The 15,869-nt window shown below is 38.4% G+C and overlaps 1 protein-coding gene across 9 annotated transcripts in view; it reads right to left on the reverse strand.

The window, feature by feature from the left end:
- Positions 1-15,869, reverse strand: part of FBXL7 (F-box and leucine rich repeat protein 7) — a 225,285-nt gene that overhangs the window by 144,827 nt on the left and 64,589 nt on the right. Inside the window, exon 1 of one of the 9 annotated variants that reach the window (XM_072924283.1) lies at positions 6,356-6,527. The exons of 7 other annotated variants lie outside the window; for them this stretch is intronic. The gene's annotated coding sequence lies outside the window, so the exon portion shown is untranslated. Of the gene's footprint in view, positions 1-6,355; positions 6,528-15,869 lie in introns of those variants that run through there. One more of the 9 variants, XM_041714641.2, reaches the window with a different exon arrangement.

Here is a 15,869-nt window from a genome sequence, read left to right on the forward strand (position 1 = left end):
TAAAATATCTTTTCTAGATATTATCCCTTTTCAAGAGAACTTCAGCACTCACTGATGAAGTTTGTAAACGAAGAACCTTTATATGGGACTATGAAGGTCACCCTAAATTTTGAAGACAGTACATGTCTGCTTTATCAAAGGATTTCACCATACAGAGTGACAAACAACACACAACAACGCTAGGTTTATAAAGAATCAATAATGCATCAAACTTCTTTGAGCCCTACCTGCACACCTGCTAAGCAGCCTACATGCCAGAAGGTAATGCTTATTTGCAGCCAAACTTTGCACCCACTCCAAGTGTCAAGCTCTACTTTCCAAGCACACAATAATAGAACCCCATGGACTGTTTAGTCTAGGCTTCCTGAGAAAAAAAGAATGAAAGTACTTTGCTTATTTGAACTCAAAGTAAGAAAACAAGAAATCTTTAACGTCCTTTTTTATTACTTAGCAAGACTAGCATGTCTCTCAACCAAGTATTAAACTGAAAAGGCTCCGCCTATTTCAAAAATGGTTCCCACTCTGCAACCTTCTACTTTGCCAAGGAAACGGGAAAATAAAACTTTGGCCTTCCCACCAATCACAGAATTTTCTTGGAAAATGTTCATTCATTTAATATAGGACTTTCCATTACAAGTTGTCATCCAATCACCACCATGTTTTAAGATTGGCATTTACTCAAGATATAATGTTCTCAAATTTATTACCTAATGTTAACTCTACTATTTTAATCCAACAGCCAAAACAATTATTAAACCAACACAAGAAATAAACACAAGTCAAAACAAAATCCTTTTTCTAGTTTTATACTTTCTCTGAGAAAGACACTTCATTGACAAATTCACCACTAATGGCTACTTCAATTTTTTTTTTCTCAGTTCTATTGTAATTTAAGCAAGATGCTAATCCTTTCCACTCAGAAAAGGCAATGACTATCCAGTTCAATATCAAATATAAATTGGCAGATACTTCATCTGCACTTTATTGCATGATTCATGACAAAGAGTAGAGGCAACCTGAGAGGATGAACTCCAGTACAGATTCTGAAATGGCTGCAACCTGTTACTGCATTGGAACGCATCAGATATTTGGTATACGTCTGAATTTCATAATATAGTTCAGCAGTACAAAATCAAACCTACCAAATAGATGTTTGTCTTCCACAATAATACCATTAACACTTAGGGTCTGTATTTAGATTCATCTGTATTCACAAACAAGTAGTTTCAAGATCTAAACAAAAAAAAAAAAATTAATATTAAACTTAACACTATTGATTCCACTGCTCTAAGGGGAAGCAGAAGAAACCCCCAGGTTGAAGTGGCTGCTGTGGCACTGCTGGAGGAGCAGCTTTTTTGGTGCAGTACACAGTAACACCACAAAAATACACCTCACAATATCTGCCAAATTTTCAGCTTGACTACTGACAGCTGTTTAAGTCAGAGCTAATGGTAAAGAGGAAGTGAAAAACCTTTCTCAAGACATCATACCTAGTACTCTGGTATCAGTGTACACTGTGAAAAGTGATACAAAAATCTTTCACATGAGAATACAGATCTGACAGCCTAAGATGACTTCTTTACTTAAAGAAGAACAAAAGAACCTGACAGTTAAGGAAAAGGAGACAAGGATCACTCTACTCTTTTAGAGAAGCACAGTCACTTCCAGCTTTTCTTTACTGATGGATACAGGGAGGGGAGGAGAGGGAAAGGGAAGTGGCTGACTCAAGGATTCAAGTAGAAGGAGACTTTGAAAAATAGTGGGATTACAAAAACTAAATTACACAGATTTGTGCAAAAGGCATATAGTGAGAGAGTGGTATCTTAAAGGCAACTAATAGGAGACAACCTACATACTTGAGAAATATCCCTGCTTTAACTAACAATCAAGTTTGGCAAAATGACAAGCCTCATACTAGCAAGTTCAGAAATTAATTTCATCAGCATATAATAACTGAGTTAAAAACAATTAAGAGTATGAAAGAAGCCATCCTTACAAAAGACATCAAGCTATGGCTTCACACAATACATTTGGCAATCAGTTTTAGATTTCTTCTTCCTTTTCCTCTGAATTCTATGAAATTCAAAGTTCTAATGTTGCACTAACCACAGATATCTGGCAATGACTGAGCTGAAAATGAAAAAAAAAAAAACAACAACTTAACCAAACCACAAAACAAAAAGACCCAGTACCTGCCTGATATTAAAAAAAAAACCACAGTTTTAACTGATCATTTTAATATAATACAGAATTCCATTATTCCTATTGAAAACCTTATGTAGTTTCAATTACATAAATTAATCTTCTAGTCTCAACTCTATACAGAGACTGTACACACTACTGTAGTTTGCCACTGCAGTCAAAGCCTGAACACAGAGTAAAATTTGTCCAAAACAACACAGAGGCTCATCTACCCCCAGAATATGAGTAGCATTGTAATTCCACATAAAGATACTGTGTTTTCAGTGCCAATTCAGTGTTTTTATTCCTTCTGCACCATTATCTATATTTCAGTTCTCTTTCACAAAACCTTCCTGCCTGAAAACATAAAAACATGGCATGGAAACTCTCAGAAGACAGTTAAATATAAATGAGAGAGATAAACATATCTCTCTCAAGGCATTACAATTTCTTCATCTATTTTAATCACAGCATACTCCAAGGTATCCCAACAAACCAGCAACAAAAAAACAAAGGACACTTTTTTAGCTTGCCCTAAATGGCCCTTTTCCTTCACTAGGGCCATGTTATTTACAACTCACAGAGGTTTTTAGTGGGAGGAGGACACATTAAGGTAAAAAAGACAAAGGTAACTAATATATTCTAACTAATCCAATATTTAATTTTAAAATGTCTTTCATTCTCACTATTTAGTAGTATGCATTCCACTGTCATAAAGATTGTTTGGTTACAGTTTGAGAAGTATAAATTCCTTCTGAAGTATATCCATAAAGCTCTAATTGAACTGAGTAATCAAAAAATATTAAAATAAAACAATTAAAAAGGCACTGCTTTGAAAAGTGTTTTATCTAGTGTCTTTGTGAAAAGATATGTTTCATCCCTCTTTCTTTCCAGCAGAACCGACAATAAGTAGTTCTGCTCTTTGGTATAACTCATTCTTGCAGTATTCAGTATTAGCATCTCATTACAGGAAAAAAAGAATACTGAAACTAAGGTACATCTCCAGCAGAAGAAAAGAGAGCAGAAACAACAGAAATAGTGTATGCCAATGACCACTACACATGACAGTTAAAAAAAATCTCTTGCTCATGATGTTCTTGTCTGGATGGTTTCTGGGAACCAGCAATGGTGCAGCAGGGCCAGTCTCCAACTCCCAATCATCTTGCCCAGCATCACACTGACTCTTTAATTCAATGTTCTTTAATTCATCCTAAGTTTCTTTCTCTGACCAAACTCACTACCTGTACAGAAAAGAGGACAGAGGACACACTGCTTGCATTAATATTCTGTCATTTGACACCAAATCTTCACCACTACGATGTCATGTGAGCACTCTCAAAACAATCAGGGAATCATCTCTGCTTCTTGATCACACTTTTGCACATATTTTTTAATTAATCAGTATTAGCAAAAAACTAACAGAAGCCACACCAAAGCATGGATCATTTTAGAGAATTTCTCCCAGCCAAAACCAAAACAAAGCATCTCCCAGCCAAAACCAAAACAAACCAAAAAAAAAAAAAACAACTACCCAAGCAAAAAGCCCAAACCAAACAAGCAACACAAACCCCAAAAATTAAAAAAACGCAAACAAACAAAAAACCACCACAAAATCCACAACCAAACAACCATTCAAACATTATTAAGATTTGTAGTAACTGAGGTGACTCAACTTAAAAGTTGAGAGAAAGCACATAAAGTGGTACAATGCAATGGTAATTATTACAGAAGAAACAGCTTATTATACAAAAACTGCTGTCAATAATCAGGCTGGTAACATGAGAAGGAAACTAGAAATCCAAATATGGAGGTCACATGGGCTGAGGCTAATGGTAAACACAGACTCTGTGGTCAACAAGATAAGGTCCAAGCACACTATCTACAAGATACTTTTGGTTCTCTCCTTGCATAAACTTCCACTCAATTATACATTTTAATGTCTTTTTTATCATCCTGAAAACAGCTAAGCTACCTATGCAGTATAAAGTGAAGATGGCTCTACTTAAGGATCAGCCCCTAACTCCTCTTTACTTGGAAAGATGGGCTTGATGAACCAAATCAAACTGAGCAATGCCCAGGACAGCAGCTGTTTTTGGCAGATCTGTTAGGCAAGAGTAGCCAAACATAAGTGTTTGGCTTATTTGCCATTGAACAACACAATTCAACTCTTCCCAGTTCTTCCAGTCTCTCTGGTTAGCTTCATTTTGCTGAAAGCAGTCACCACCACTAACTCATTTTTGTGAAAACTGTTCCAACTCCTTGATCACAATCTGTCTGACAAGAAACATTCTCAAAGTGTCTTTCTAGTGTGGAGTAGAGATGTTCAACAATTTAGCCATTTGGGATTTAGTTTGCATCTTCCTGCATTTGCTCCAACCTTTCTGATGATTTCTAGCAAGTAAGTATAATAAAATTTACAATCCCATTAGTACATTTTTGCTAGCAGACAGAGCAATTCTGGACTTGTACATGCAGAAGTAGAGCATGGAGCAGAGTAGTTATGTCCTGGGAACTGACAACAGTTGTACACTTCCTCCCACGCCCTCCTCTTTGAAAATCTCTGTCTAGTGCCATTCAGCACTTTTCATACCCAAGCACTTCCTTAACTACTAAGCATCTACTTTTGTAGCTGTAGGCTATAGCAAGCTGCATTTTACTTCCAGGGAAGCATATAGTTTATATGAGCCAGAGGGAAACACTTGCACCTCTCTGGTCTTGGCATGTCCATGGTTGCAGATCAGATCAAAACACAGTTGATGTCAAAGAGCCACAGGTGCAGGAAGCTTGCTCCGGTGCTCATTTCCACAATATCCTCTTAAAAGGACAGCTTATCCTTGGCTAACTACACTTAAGAGAGCTGCTAACGACTCATATGATTCTTTTTCAGACATAAGTTTGAACTAAATGCCACTATAAAACTACAGTTTGAGAAATACACCATGCCATGCCAAGAACCTGATTTACTCATCTTAAAATTTAGTCTTCAGAAATTATCTGTACCATGACAACAGGAGCAAAACTGCTTGTCCAAGCCAGCGAGAAGTTTTGCTGATTTATCTCATTCTCCACTGTGTTGTTCAGTGTGAAGTCTATGAGCTAAATCATTGATCTAACACAGAAAGGACCTTCAGAAGGTTTAGATACTACACTAGTACATAGTACAAAATGCAAGTGAAATGCAAAAGTAATTCCATGTTTCCGGGAATTTTTGCAAATTAATACTGAAACTCAATTGCTCTACTGAAACAGACTTCTCCAAAACTAAACAATAGAGTGAAACTAATACTGAAACAGTGATTTCTCATGTGATTAAGTATTATGTGCTATTTCCTTGGGTACTCCTTACCTTCATTAAAGGAAATCTAAGGTTTTAAAACATAGGTACAAACCCTACAGAAGCAGGAAGGCCATTGCAGTCCTAGACCAGCCTGGAAAAAGCAAACCCACTAATTCTGTCTAGGGAGCACACATCAGAGGCATTTTAAACCAAACAGCCTGATTTTTCCACTTGTGCCAATAAGCACACCTTCATCCACTACCAGAGGGCCTGAGAGAAGGCAGGAATGCTTAAAATTGTTCTGTTTTTCCACTGCTTATGATAACCCCTGTCAAAGAAGTCATTAGATGTACTTGCTCGAAATATAAGCAGTGGCAGTGTACAGGATGGACAGACGAAGTGAAGAACACAAGTGAAACTTGTCCTATATCTATGTCAGAAAACAAGTAGGGATACATCTGAAATGCTGGGTAGCAGAGGTGAGATTGTATAAATATTTTCTAAAATATCTCCTATGCTTCCAGTAGTAACAGATGTTCATACTGTTATTCATACTACACGTCTGAAATAAAAATCAATAGCTACCAAAACAAAGTTGCTTTAGGAAAGTAAAGAGTTTTAGACAGCTTGCTGCTGCAATTCCAGCATAGCACAACTACTAATTCATAATTTAACCAAAAGAATAAATACTATTTGAATATCCATGCTGTCTTGAAAACTCAGATACCTGATTTCTGCATATAAACGCATACACAGAGATGCATACAGTCAAGAAATGCAAGAGTGTGTCCATTTTTAAGATCACTTCAGAAATCCAAATATGTACAATGCAATGAGTTCACCAATATTACTACTATTTTTAAATTCATAATCTGGGTTTCAGATGTCAGCAAATACCTCAAGGCAAGCTTTCCAATGGTTACTTCTGAATCTCCAGTGTTATGACTTTTTCCTCTGCAATACAGCACACTTTTCTGTGAAGTAGAAAACAGTCTCATTTCAGCTGGAGCCCAGCTTCAGAAAGCATCACTACGAAATCTGAAGCTGTAGACAGAGGCATCTATTAATGACAAATATCTTTACTAAGTCAGTCCACTCACAAATAACAAAATACATTTTCAATCTTATATCTAAAGCATTTTTAAATATACATAACTATAGAAGGTTTTCCAAAGTGGTTTTGGCACCCAAAGGAAGAGATGGATACTAAGCATGTGTCCACTGTTCTAGGTCAGACAGAAAGGCTGAGCCATCTCCAATTTCCACTGACAGTGCCCAAGCACTTCCCAAGTGACACCTTTTGGCAGTCATCACATCTGACTCTGAAGAAAAGCATGCCTCTCAAAAAGGACTACGATCACACTCTTCATTCCCTCTTACCTTTAAAAGCATGTAGCAACCATTAGTAAATACCTGTTTGAAAACGAATTTTTTTCATTGAGGAAACAATAACAAAGCTTGATCTGTCTCCATGGTGACCTTTCACTGAAAGACTATCTCTATTTCAAAGGGATAAATCACAGCCTCAGTTGTCATTATCTCACTTCACTAGCTTGCAACAATGTACAACAACCTTTCTTAAGCACTTTCTGAGTCCCCCTTTTCAGAACAGGCATCACTGATACACACCACCTTAAGGCAAGAACTTGCATTGTGTGCACTGCTCTCTTTAAAAATCAAGAGAATGAAAACGACCCATAGGGAGTACCTGACATAAGGGAGATACTTTTGACTTGAGATTTATTCACTATTTACCATATCCTGTCCTGCCAACTGAAAACAAAACACCCAAACAGCTCTTCCTTCACAGCCTTCCATTTCATCTACTCCCTAGCACCATCCACAGGCACTTTCCCAAGGTACTCTTCAAGCTCATGAAATCTCTAAGTATACTGCCCTCTTTTAGTCTCTCAGATGAAGCTCTCCATGATTTAAGCAGTCTACTGGTAGGTAGGCAAATATCTATCAAGACAACTAGTATTAAATACTAGTTGTTTCCTCAAATATGCTTTTCAATATTTGTCTCTTCCAACAACGAAGATAAGCTCTGAAGGACTGGAATTTTATTCTATTGCTGCAATCCAACAGCAGAAACAAGCAACATTTCAATTCTGGAAGTCTGCAGGGAAAGCAATTTCTCCTATTCCTGGCAAGAGCAAGCAGTTAATATTCTAATTTTCACTGAAAAAACAGCAGAGAATAAAAACTCTTAAACTTGATCAAGTACCCACCACAGTGGGTAAAACAAATTGCCAAGTGACATATAACAGGATCCCTGTGAAGGAATGCAGGGTCATGACACACACGATCTTCCACAATAATTTATTCTTTTTAAAAAGTTGTAAAAATCAGGGGATGAAGTAGGTGGTCATGTCACTCTTCATCCAACAAGTCTGCACTGACACAGCGCACTGAAGTAGACAAACATTGTGAAAAACCCACACAAGTATCAGTAACTGATGGATGACTGAGCTGTGCTTGAAAGTGTCTACTTGCTCCTTCTGCACAGGCAGGAGGAAAAGATGCAACTCACTAACAGTTCTGCAGATGAGCTTGTTTGCTCCCCATCTGTTCACCCCCTTTTTGGTCTCTGTTCAAACTGGAAGAATACCCTTCGGAGAGTGTGATCCCCATGGTGCATCAGGTTTCTGATCCACACTGAATGCTGGGTCAGACCTTGCATGTGGAGAACGTTTTAATTACATCACGCTGGAATTTGGCAAGAGTCCTGGCATTTAATTAAACAGCCGTTTTTTGAAGCAAAGCTCACAGCAGAGCAGACAAAGAGACACAGAGGACTGATGATGTGCTTCATAGCAGCATTTCCCCTATGGCCCAGTGCCTACTCTGTAAGCACTCCCGATCTACCAGGAATACATTTCACATCACCAGATGCCTAAAATCAGGTTAAATGGGGTGGTCTACACACAGGAGTATGAAAACCACTCACATTTTCCAAGAACAGTGAAAACCATAGGAGACTGAATTCAGGCACATAAAAGCTGTATAGCCAATATTAGGAAAAGATTATTTGGGTTCTCCATAATTGCTTTCTTCCATGAAGAAAGGTCCACAGTGTAGCCATGCCACCATATTTTCCCAGACACAAACGTAAGGCCCAGCAGGGAGATAAAAAATTAGCAAGCATGATGGTCATTTTTACATAGAAAGTAACTTTGTCTCGATGTCCTTTGGTCTTTCTCTGTTACAGAGAAAGGCCAGAGCCTTTTTAACAGTTGAACTCTTAAGAACTTAAAGAAGTCTTGCTTTAAGGTACAATCCCCTCCCCTCTGCTGCAAGGTCCAAAAGATAATTTTAAAACTACATTTCTGGGATCAAGCATTCTAACTTCTACTTTCAGGAGTTTTTGGGGGTTTTAACCTATCAGGGATTTATAACAATCTGAATATTTGTAAAGGAAACAAGAACAACTCCCCAGAAGCATGTAGCAAGCACATCCACCCAGAACATCTGTTCTACCTCTGGGAAACAAGACCCATTCCTAGTTTCACAGTCCTGAAAACAACAGGTAGCCTAATGTGTAAGATACCATTCCCAATTTCTCCAAGCACTCTAGTAGCAATTTCCTAGAGGTGTTCTGTTTCAGATCAATATTGCCATTCTGGCCCTCTAAATAGGATCTTTTACACAGATTCTTCTATTCTTCCATTGCAAATACTTTCCCTGATGTACAGTAGACTTTCCCAAGTCTCCATGCTATGCCATGGATGTTTCCCATCATTACACACATTGCTGGACTCATCTAGTTTAAAGTCAATAATGAAAATGTTAGACAAGACAGGTCTCTGAGGAAACACCACCAGTAGCATCACCATTGTTGCAATTCTCTCTTGAAAACACCTTACTATGTGCTCTTCACAGCAACCAAAGTTTTGTTCACCCAAAGACATCTCATTTCAGGAGACAAGTTTGCCAGGACTACTGGCAGTGGGGGAAAAGGAGGAGAGGCAGCCAAGAGCTGCAGTGAGCCAGCAGGTACTGTCCAGTAGAAGACATTGCCCTTTGGAAGAAGTAATTGCTTTCTGAAGCATTAACAAACAACACAAGGAAGAGTTACCTTTTATCAAGGAACTCAAACTGATGTATGCTTGGTTTTGATACAGTTTTACACAAAAATTAAGCTTGAGAAAGTTTGAAACCTAACCCAGCAGCATCATGTTCAACATGATGACAACTATTACCACAAGCATCACAAAATCTTACAGCTTCCTGTCTGTGAGCTGTCAAACATTAAACTTTCTTTTGTAGTTGGAGACAAAAGTAAGACAAACATGTGACAAATCTATTTTCAAAGGTCTCATCTCTCTTTAAAAATTTATTTTAAAAAATACAACAGCTGCCACCAAGACCAAGAACACAAGGACTGATTTATTGTCCAAACCCATAAAAATGGACTTGAACTTCAAGTTGGTCAACTAATATCTATATTTTCACATGTAAAAATTGAAAGCTAATCACCCAAAAACCCACCCAAACAAATCCCAACAACTAAAAGAAAATCCACAAACCACTAATAGCAATAACACCTGCAGTTAAAATAATCTAAATGCTATGAAATTCAAGCAACTTGCCTTAAAGCTAACCCACATTTTTACTAATACCTGATCATAGAGCCTCAAATATAACAAAAACTTTGTATGCTTGGCTGTGAGAACCCATTAAATTGAGCAGTTTCCAAAGCATCTTTCAGGGAAGATGTGAGGTTGGACTGTCAAGCACACTGCATGCTCAAACAAAAACTTATGGGAATTTGGAAGCTTTTTAAAAGTTTCTCTACTGTACACAAATTCTGCAGCATGAGTTGTTCTCATGGAAGCAAACACTAAATTTCAAATTTAGTCTGATGTGACACAACAGATTTTAGGTTCTTCCATGCGTAGTCATTTTAACTCTGAAGAAACTCTGAAGAGAGAGATATTTTTAACAATAGATGCTAAAATTCTCCATAAATTCCTACTACCGCCGGGCTGCCAAAATTCATATGACTGTAATGATTTCAAAATATAGCTGAACTGAAGACACCTTGGAAGCTCGTATACATTATGAATGCAATTACTCCTGTCACAATTAATATATTTCTGGATCATCAGACTTCCCATTCTACCTAAGCAAGAGGTAAAATGTGCCCTGATGACCAGCAAACACTTGTTTCTGTACACCACATTTTGGATGAGACTTCTGGAAAGTGTTTTCACCAAAGATCACTGCCAACCTGCTACATGTAGAGAGAAGTATTGTGTCAGGCAAGACAAGGAAACACCTGAATTGAGAAGAGAACCACACTTGCCTATACAAAAACCTACACCACTTAGGGCCAGCAAGGCAGAGGTGTCAGATCTCATCTCAAAGTTCCTCCTCTCAATCTCCTTCCATCAAAAAATTATTTAACTACACATGTTCTAATGAATGATCTGCATTGTTTGGCTACCAGCCATAAACTTTTGATTTGTACTTACAGCTGAGTCAGAATTCTTAAAGAACCATGGAAAGTTCTAACTACAACCTGACTTCATAATGGGTTACAGTATGCTTAATGTCGCACATTCCCCAGCTGGCTTAAGAACTCACTCAGAACCAGTCACAATGACTGTCTGCATTCCAATGCCAAATTTTATTTTTAACATTTAGAATATATATGCTTATATTTCTTTCATTTCAAAGGTTTAATGTTTTCTTTAAATGACAGCACCTTTTAAATTGGGTTACTATATACAAATTATTGTGAGAATTAGTATTACTAACACTTACAGTCTACATATCCTTAGGAGCCCAGAAACATTATTTGTATTAAAAGCTACCCAAGTACCCCTCATAGAAATGAAAAGTGTTACAATTAATCCTAATTGTAACACTCTTGTAATTGTAACCGTTCTGACTGCCTTTAGAAAAACATACTCCTAAAATCCAGGTCTTCATTGTATGTGTAAATACTGGTGCCCATGTAGCTATCTATATCACCACAAAAAGATAAAATCATTTCAAAATTGGAAAAGACCTTTAAGATCATCAGCTCCAACCATGAACCTCACACTGTCAAGCCTAATACTAAACTATATCCCCAAGTGCAACACCTACACGTCTTTCAAATACCTCCAGGGATGGAGACTCAATCACTTCCCTGGGCAGCCTATTCCAGGGCTTGACAATTCTTTCTGTGAATAAATTTTGCCCAATATCCAATTTAAACCTCCCCTGGCATAACTTGAGGTTATTTGCTCTCATCCTATCACTTGTTAACTGGGAGAAGAGACCAACACCCACCTTACTCAACCCTCTTTTCAGGCAGTTGTAGAGAGTGGTAAGGTGCCCCCTGAACCTGCTTTTCTTGAGACTAAACAACCCCAGCTCCCTCAGCTGCTTCTCATAAGCCTTGTGCTCCTTTCACCAGCTGTTTCCCTTCTCTGGACCCTCTCCAGCACCTCAATGTCTTGTTATGAGGGACCCAAAACTTGACACAGGATTCAAGGTGTGCCCTCACCAGTGCCAGGCAGGGGACGATCACTGCCCTGTCCTGCTAGCCATTCTATTGACGATACAGGCCAGAGTGCCATTGGCCTTCCTAGCCACCTTGAGAAAAAATCGTATTAAAAAAAGAAGCAACTGTGGTAACTAGATAACATTTGCTGTGTTGGTCAGTTGCACAACTGAACAAGCAAATCCCTAGGAATGACAACAAATTACTATCAGGACTTCACACAAACTGCTGTCAGCTTGAATAGCAGAATCCTTAAAATGCCTAGAAAGACTGCTAAAGCTTTTGGTCCTGAGCCTGCTATAGATGACTTGGACAGGAATATCAACAGAAACAGAAAACTCATAATAAAAGCAAACCTCCAAGCAAAGACCCTCTACCAGAAGCCATAACTAAGCAGAAAACAAAACAAAAAAATATATGTTTTTCTGTTAAAACTAGCAGAATATTTACCTTGTTTTTCTCATAGCAGGAAGTCTGAATGGATACTTGAAAATGTTCTGAAGACCTAGCCACACTGTTACATCTACTTTAGGCTATAATTTTCCATTTTCTGTAGAATCACAGAATATCCTGGTTTAAAAGGGATCCATAAGGATCATCAGTCTGCCTCCTGGCCCTGCACAAGACTCCCCATAAATCACACCATGTGCTTGACTATTGTCCAAATGCTTCTTGAACTCTGTCAGGCTGGTGCTGTGACCACTTCCCTGGGGAACTTCTCCAGTGCCCAAACACCCTCTGGGTGAAGAATCTTTTCCTAATATCCAACCTAACCCTCCCCTGACACAACTTCAGGCCAATCCCTTGAATCCTGTCACTGGTCACCACAGCGAAGAGATCAGTGCCTGCTGCTCCTCTTCCCCTCATGAAGAGGTCGTAACTGCAATGAAATCTCCCCTTAGCTTCCTCCAGGCTGAACAAAACAAGGGATCTCAGTCATTCCTCTAATTGCTTCTTAACAATTTTGTATTTATATATGAAGCAAGAATTACATCTTACTATTTCTTTTTGGAACTAACCCTGGCAATTCTCATAACAGCTTTTATTAAAACTTTATTATCTATATGAATCAATCAGTGACCGGTAAGCCATGCAAGTACTTTAGCTTTTGATAAAGACATGGCATTTAATTAAAAAGTAGTTGGATTGCTTCTGTATTTCCAGAATTACAAAATCAATATACCTAAAATTCATTGCATGTAGATTATAAGCTTCTCAGGGCAAAGTTTCCTCTCTGCTTACCCTGAACAAGTTTCCCCCCATTTGAATCAACTTTTAGAATTGTTTGCCAGTTTGAGATGAACAGTCAGTGTTTCCAAGTCCAAGTCGCTCCATTTAATCTAGAGCATCCAGCAGATTCCCTCACATGGGAAGCAGAGCCACATTGTCTATCAGTATCTGACATCCAGCTTTTCATGCCAGGAGACACAAACACGAACAAATGGGCTGATAAGAATTCTTCTTGAGAAAGAGCAGCAGATAATGTCAGTATTCAGCTTTTAGTAAAGTAACTAAAATATTTAGAGTACCTAGCGTTCTTCTTTAAGAGCATAGATGAGAAGACAGCAACAGTCCTCATTAGGCCTAAAGAGAAATATGACCTAAAGAATGAGTCAGAAAAAATCAAGCCATTAACACCAGATATTTGTTTGGACTTGGAGCATCCTACCTTGTGAGGGGAAAGGCCCTCAGTCTGTATTCGTCCTCTACTGCAGGAAATGCTCACCATACAAAAACCAGTATTCAGGAAAACAAAACCTAAGCAGGATTAGATAATTACAAATAGAGACAAGCAAGTTAGGCAGCTTTGAGTCACAGCTGTTGTCAAGCCACAAAATCTGCTTTCTGCAGGATTCTGCCAATAATCACAGACAGTAAATGTGTCCATTTGCCTGTCTTCTATCCTTACGAAGCAGGAAACAGACACCACAATTCTATACTTTTTTAAACCCCTGGAATGGCTTCAAGTCAGTAAAGGAATTCTGGACAAGTTATTTGAAATTCACAGACCAGACCAACTTTAGAATTTTTCTGAAGAAGCAATGTCCATTAGCAATGGAATTTCTTCCTGTGCAAAGCTTCTTCATGGATGAGGATCACAGTTTAGACAATTATATCAGCAACAAAAGGATTCTCCAGTGGTACCTTACCTGATCTGAGGGAACTGTTACAGACTAAATTTGAAAATGCCCTTTCCTCTGTATAAACCAAACTAAAACTATGGAAGCTTACAGCTGTACCCAGCAGGTAGAATGGCTTCCCCTCCAGGTTCACCCTCAGTTTAAAAGGTAGTCTCATTGGTCTGAAAGAGAGACTTCCAGAAGAACAAGGATACTTTCTACAAGCAAACAGATGCTTAGACTCAATGTCATTCTCAGTGAGAGTTGCCCCAACTGGACCCACCAAGTCCAAGTCAGGGCTTGAAGCTACAGTACAGGGTGATACAAGCAAAGTATTTCAGAAAAAGCTATTTCAGGGTAAGAAAACTGAAATAATTATATGCTTCAAAGCTTTTACTGTAAATATAAAACCCATCCCTTATTGAGAGCTATTAAAAACAGATGAGCAATCAAAATGCTTATGCAGGGAAAACAAAAAGCTTTGAAAAAGCACAGCTTTATTTGTTATGGTCCATAAATCCAATAGTTAGAGATGCACTATACATGTGACAAAACTCAATTTCCAAAAGCCTAGAATGGTCCTTCATAGTTGACTGCAAATTCACGGAGCTTTGATTAATTCTGTCATTATGAGAAGAGCAGATTACCCAAGTAGGTTAATAAACTGTCACTCAGCAAGGCTGCTCTACTGGAACAGGGAGGGCTAGAAAAGCAGCTCTATCTTTCTAACAGTCCACCCATCAAATCAAAAGGCTAGGAGAATAGGGTTTGTTGAGATTAGGAACAAGAAGGCTTTGGGGTGACCTAGGTGTGTCCTTTCAGTGACTGAAAGGAGCTCCCAAGAAATATGGAGAGGGATTTTTACAAAGGCATGTAGTAACAGAACAAGGGTGAATGGTTTCAGACTAAGTTTAGGTTAAATATTAGGAAGAAATTATTTCTTGTGTGTGTGGTGAGGCTGCCCAGAGAAGCTGCGGATACACCATCCCTGGAAGTATTCAAGGACAGGTTAGATGGAGCTGTGAGAAATATGGTGAGCAAAAGGTGTCCCTGTCCATGGCAGTGGGGTTGGAACTAGATGATCTTTAAGGTCCTTCCAACCCAGGCCATTCTGTGACTAAACAGCAAGGAAAAAAATAGATTCAATCTCTCTTAATGAAATTTCTCATATTGCTGCTGCTCCAAGGCTCAACCACAAGGTGACAGAAACAAATGTTTTTAGCTAAATTATAGTGATGAATGATCACAATTTGCAGGATTCCATTTCCAGACAAAATATGACTGCAGCTTTTCACTTCTACTGACAAGTATAGTCAAGAGAATTGCAGTATTTCAAATAAGCATGAATGAAGATCTAAAAAGAAAAGAGCAACCACTTATCTCTCATTCTTGCTTCAGATACCTGTCACACTTCTAGAATGTACAATTCTAGCTTACAGATTATGTCTATCAACTCTTCACATGACTCCATTAAACTATTCTCCATTCATAAGTCATGAAGGGTCACTGAAAAGGACAGGAGACCAGGCTACAGGGGTCTCGTTTCAGCCACTTCGTGTATTTTAGGCTCTATGCAAAGGTATTCCCAGGAGTGTCTTTAGAGAAAGCAATCTTGCCCATACAGCCCTTTTCTTCTGATTCCTGCTTCTGCCACTGCTGATAGCTGCCATAGAGATTTTAATTTAAATCATGGGACACACAAATACTGTGCAAACCCTGGGTTTTCAGGCTGGAGAGTTGATCATCACCTACACAAACAATGCACAAAATTTCTTAGGATAAAGGCAAAGCATTA

The sequence above is a fragment of the Taeniopygia guttata genome, chromosome 2 (genome assembly GCF_048771995.1).
Source record: "Taeniopygia guttata chromosome 2, bTaeGut7.mat, whole genome shotgun sequence".
Lineage (NCBI taxonomy): Eukaryota > Metazoa > Chordata > Aves > Passeriformes > Estrildidae > Taeniopygia > Taeniopygia guttata.